The sequence below is a fragment of the Arachis hypogaea genome, chromosome 7, assembly GCF_003086295.3.
Source record: "Arachis hypogaea cultivar Tifrunner chromosome 7, arahy.Tifrunner.gnm2.J5K5, whole genome shotgun sequence".
Lineage (NCBI taxonomy): Eukaryota > Viridiplantae > Streptophyta > Magnoliopsida > Fabales > Fabaceae > Arachis > Arachis hypogaea.
The window spans coordinates 60,569,663-60,575,408 of NC_092042.1; the positions used below are offsets into that span (position 1 = coordinate 60,569,663).

Consider the following 5,746-nt stretch of genomic DNA (forward strand, 5'->3'; position numbering starts at 1 on the left):
TAACCCCCGGAACATTGGCGCCGTTGCCGGGGACCTGGAAGTCATCCCTTTGCCATGGCGGACGACCCTCCCAACAATAACCACGCTACATCAGAACAAGAAGAGGAAGTTGACACCGGCGAACGACCGGATAGCCCTCTATCACCACGCACTCCAGGAGGAAACAAACAGAATCGCCCAAAGACATCACTCCCAAACAAAGATCCACCAAATCCCGAGAAGGAAAAGAACACGGAAATTCTAGAAGCAGTTCGGGCACAGCAAAACCGGCTGAAACAACTCGAAGAGGACATAAAAAAACAGAAGGAAACTGAACAAGATCTGAGAAGGGAGGCTCGCAAGCGCAGAGAATTAGAAGAAAAACTGCGGAAAATAGAGGCCAACCTGAAAGACCGGACGGAACACGGCACCACCTCCGAAAACAATCATGATCCCTTCACACAAGAGATCATGAAGGAAAGGGTACCGCGAAACTTCAAACCACCAGATATGGATCTCTACGACGGCACCACCGATCCAAGTCACCACCTCAGCAACTTCAGAAGCAGAATGTACCTAGTTGACGCCTCCGACGCAATTCGGTGCAAAGCCTTCCCCACCACTCTCACCAAATCAGCCATGAAGTGGTTCGACAACCTGCCACCAGGATCAATCTCCAGCTTTGAGGACCTAACCAAAAAATTCCTAACAAGGTTCTCTATTCAAAAGGATAAGGCAAAACATGCCCCCAGTCTACTCGGGATCAAACAAGGCAACCAAGAAACTCTCCGAGAATACATGGAGCGATTCAACAAAGCCTGCCTGGACATACAACACTTGCCCACAGAAGCGGCCATCATGGAACTGGCAAACGGCCTAAAAGAAGGACCATTTAGCCAATCCCTATCCAAACGATACCCGACCTCCCTATACGAGGTGCAAGAGCGAGCAGAAAAATACATTAACATGGAGGAAACCTCCCAGCTAAGAGACTCTTCTAGGAAGGAATCAACCTACCCACTCCGAGATCGAGATCGGGAACAGAAAAAGAAAGAAGAATCCAACTCGGACAAGCCACGGAAGTACCACAGCTACACCCCCCTCCGAGTCTCCCTGGTAGACGTCTACAGAGAAGTATGCCACACCGAAAAGATCCCACCACCCCGACCTCTAAAACACAAAAGAGCAGGAAGAGATCGGTCCGAATACTGTGAATATCACAAACTCTACGGTCATTCTACTAACGACTGCCACGACCTAAAGAATGTTATAGAAAAGCTAGCCAGAGAAGGAAAACTCGACAGATACATGTCTGCGATGAATCTCCCAATTTGAGTTAGAAAATTTGCTTTGTGTGCATACGCACGGCGTTGTGTGCGTACGCACAAGAAGAAAAATTACAAGTGTGCACACGCACAAGGCAGTGTGCGTACGCACAAGTGTGCAACGTTGGAGATAACATTGGTGAACCAACGTTGAGGCAAATATTAGTGCAACACTCAATCCTTTTTCAAGTAACGTTTGACTCAACGTTTTCCTGTAAACGTTGATCACCAATGTTACTACCAGCAACAATACAAATTGGGCACCCATGCAAAGTTTGAACGTTAGTTTGCCAACGTCCTCATTAATGTCACTCAAAGCCACTCTTAACTTGCTTCAAAAAAGGCCAAGGCCCACATCCAAGACTTAAAGACCGAATGAAAAAAGTGTACAAATAGCAGAGAGTTTGAGTTAGAAAGGGATCGGGAACCTGAGGATCCAAGATTGTAAACACTTTCTGTAAATTCAGTTTACTTTTGCAATGCACTTTTCAATTTCAATTTCCATTCCCAGAGCTATGAATAACTAAACCCCTCTTCGTTGGGTTAGGGAGCTCTGTTGTAATTCAATGGATCAATTATAGTTTTTATTCTTCTTTTTCTTTCCATTCTCTTGATTTTCTTGAAAGCTTTCGATCTTTATCCAATTGAGCAATTGTCTTGAAAGAGAAATTGCTCATACTTGGATTTTCTCTTAATCTTGAAAGAGGAATGAGGAAATCATGCTAGAAATGCTTTCTCATGTTGGACTAGGTTGGGGGTTGGATGGATACAGTGACATATAATCCTACCAATACTGTGATCTAGAAAAACATGTGGTATAATTAGTGTTCGTACTTCATCTCTTCCCATGAGCAATTAGATCAAGGAATTGGGCAATTGTTCAAGCTTAGAGAGATTGAATTGCCAAGACATTGGGATTCAATCACCTAAGATTGCCAAGAGATCAATGAATGCATGGATTGAGGAAGAGATGAGAATGAACTTGATCCAGAGAATGCAATATCTCCTAAGCCCAATGAGCTTCCCCATTCTGATATTTTCCATTCTTTAATTTCTACAGTTCACATTCATGTTAATCAACCCCATTCCCATTTAAGTTTCTGCAATTTAATTCTGCTCTTTACATTCTGCAATTTAATTTCAGTTATTTACATTTGTTGCTATTTACATTTCCCGCCATTTAATTTTCTGCAATTCTCAATCCAATTTTGCTTAGTTCAACTAGAACACTCCTCTAATTAAAGTTGCTCAACCAATCAATCCCTGTGGGATTCGACCTCACTCTATTGTGAGTTTTTACTTGACGACAATTCGGTATACTTGCCGAGGGAAATTTGTAGTGATACAGATTTTTGTGCATCAAGTTTATGGCGCTGTTGTCGGGGATTGATTTTGCATTGACAATGATTAAATTGGAGGATTACTAGATTGAACACTTTTCTTTTCTTTTGTTAATTATTTTTTGTTTCAGTTTGTTTACTACTATTATCTGTAATTTAAGTTGTTTTCCTTGTTTATTTACTTTCTAGTACACTAATCCACTAACTGTTTGATCAATTGCACTAACCACTCTAACCATAACTCTCAAAAAAAGTGACTTCTCCATTTGCTGTTTGCTTGTCGTTTGTTGAGTGTATGACAGGTAGAAGAGAAGGAGCCTCAACTTCTTTTGATAGTGAACCTGAGAGGACCTTCATTAGACTAAGGAGGGAAGTAAGAGGTAAAGGCATAGCTGGTGAAAAAGAGTTGGAAGAAGATTTAGACGTTGCTCTGGAGGAAGAAGTTCACAACCATGTTGGAAAGGGTGCTAGTAATCATGCTGGGCAGGAGAGAAGAGTATTAGGCTCCTATATTAATCCCAATCCTGGGAACTGTGGGAGCAGCATCCTAAAATCAACCAATCATGCCAACAATTTTGAGCTAAAACCATAACTCATCACCCTTGTTTAAAACAATTACTCATTTGGAGGAAGTGCTTAAGAAGATCCCAACCAACATCTGACCACATTCTTGAGAATATGTGATACTGTGAAGTCCATGACAGCTATAAATTGCTTCTGTTTCCCTTTTTTGTTAGGGATAAAGCATCAAAGTGGCTAGAGTCCTTTCCTAAGGAGAGTTTGACAACATGGGAAGATGTGGTGAATAAATTCCTAGCAAGATTTTACCCTCCCCAAAGAGTTAACAGATTGAGGGTTGAGGTGCAAACATTTAGACAACAAGATGGTGAAACTCTCTATGAAGCATGGGAGAGATATAAAGAGTTGACAAGATGGTGCCATCCACACATGTTCAATGAATGGGTACAACTGCACATTTTCTATGAAGGATTGTCACAAGAATTAAAGAAGGCCTTAGATCACTCTTTAGGAGGGTCTCTCAATAAGAGAAAGACAATTGAAGAGGCCATAGATGTCATAGAAACTATGGCCAACAATGAATACTTCTATGCCTCTGATAGAAACCTAAACAAAGGAGTGATGGAGCTGAGTCACATGGATGCATTGCTAGCTCAAAACAAGCTGATTACCAAGTAATTGGAAGATCTCACCAAGCAGATGAAGAGAAACCAAGTTGCAGCAGTTAACACTCAACCACCAGCTCAAGAAGAGTTGAATGCAGAGGAAGGAGGTGATTGGGAGCAAGCCAATTATGTTGGAAACTCATCAAGACAACCCTATGATCCACACTCAAAAACCTACGATCCTGGTTGGAAGAACCACCCAAACTTTAGGTGAAAAAACCAGCAAAACCAGACCCAAGATCATAGACCTCACAACTCCAACCATTACAACAACTCTACCTACCAATAAACCAACCAAAGAACATACCAACCCCCACACAATAACTCTTACCAACCTCTATATCAAGCACCAAATAGCCACCATCAACCTCCAATTTCCAACTTACCATCACCATCTGAGGATAGACTATGCCGGATTGAGGCTATGCTTGGAGAACTTTGCAGGGAGTCTAAAGACATGCAAGCTTTTAAGGAGGGGGTGAGATCTAATATGCAAAACCAGGATGCTGCCATCCAGAAACTTGAAGTACAGATTGGATACCTATCCAAGCAAGTCCCTAACCACAATCCCTGCAGTGCCACCAGGGCAAACCCAAAGGAGGAATGCAAGGCCATCACACTCAGGAGTGGGAAAGAACTGAAGGAAACCTCAAAAGAAACACAAGAGAAGAAGGCAGATGAAAGCTCAAAGGATAAAGAGGAAGCATAAATACCTGCCCCCAACCCAACTCAAGAAAAAGAAGTTTTGAGACCATATGTTCCAAAAGCTCCTTACCCTTAACGATTAAAGAAGAATGAAAAGGGCAACCAATTTTCCAGATTCTTAGAGGTTTTCAAGAGACTGTAGATCAATATTCCCTTTGCTGAAGCACTAGAGCAAATGCCACTCTATGCTAAGTTTTTGAAGGAGTTAATGACTAAGAAGAGAAGTTGGAGAAATGATGAATCTATGGTGTTAACCGAGGAATATAGTGCCATCATCCAACACAAACTACCTCAGAAACTGAAGCACCCTGGGAGCTTCCAAATTCCTTGTATCATAGGAGAAATCACAGTGGAAAAAGCCTTATGTGATTTGGGAGCCAGCATAAATTTGATGTCCTTAGCAATGATGAAGAGAATGAAGATTGAGGAAGCCAAACCAACAAGAATGGCACTTCAATTAGTAGATCGATCATTCAAATTCCCCCATGAAGTAGTAGAAGACTTGTTGGTGAAGGTGGGATATTTCATCTTCCTAGCTGACTTTGTGGTGTTAGATATGGAAGAAGAAGCCAAAGCTTCAATCATCTTGGGAAGGCCATTTCTAGCAACAGCCGGAGCTATCATCAATGTCCAAAAGGGTGAACTTACCATTAGGCTACATGATGAAAAAATGGTATTCAATGTGTTCAAGGCCATGAGTTACCCATAGGAATCACTTGGAGAATGCATGAGGTTAGATGCAGTGGAAATCTTAGTGCAAGAAACCTTTGAAGAAGAAGAACTTGAGGAGGTGTCAGAAAAAGATCCCACATCAAACAGTGAGGCTGTAGCAGTTCAATCAACCGAGGTACTCATCCCAAGCACATTGGAAAAAAAGAAAGAAGAGAAAGAAGCACCCAAATTCAAACTGAAAGCATTGCCTCCCACCCTCAAGTATGCATACTTGGGAAGTGATGAAGGTTACCCAGTGATCATCAATTCTGATCTTAGTTAAGAACAAGAGAAAGAGTTAATCAAGGTGCTGCAAAAGCACCAAGATGTCATTGGATGGACCCTTGCTGATTTAAAAGGGATAAGTTCCTCCACATGCATGCATAAGATTCTGTTGGAAGGTGATGCCAAACCCTCCATTCAACCCCAAAGAAGGTTGAATCCAGTCATGAAAGAAGTGGTACAAAAGGAGGTCATGAAGCTATGGATGGCAGGGGTGATC

General features: G+C 41.9%; 1 non-coding gene across 1 annotated transcript; it reads right to left on the reverse strand.

Moving 5' to 3' along the window:
- Positions 1–3,490: 3,490 nt before the first annotated feature.
- LOC112704256 (small nucleolar RNA R71) lies at positions 3,491–3,594 on the reverse strand. Its single transcript, XR_003154891.1, has one exon. It is a non-coding gene; the product is annotated as a small nucleolar RNA R71 (small nucleolar RNA).
- Positions 3,595–5,746: the final 2,152 nt, after the last annotated feature.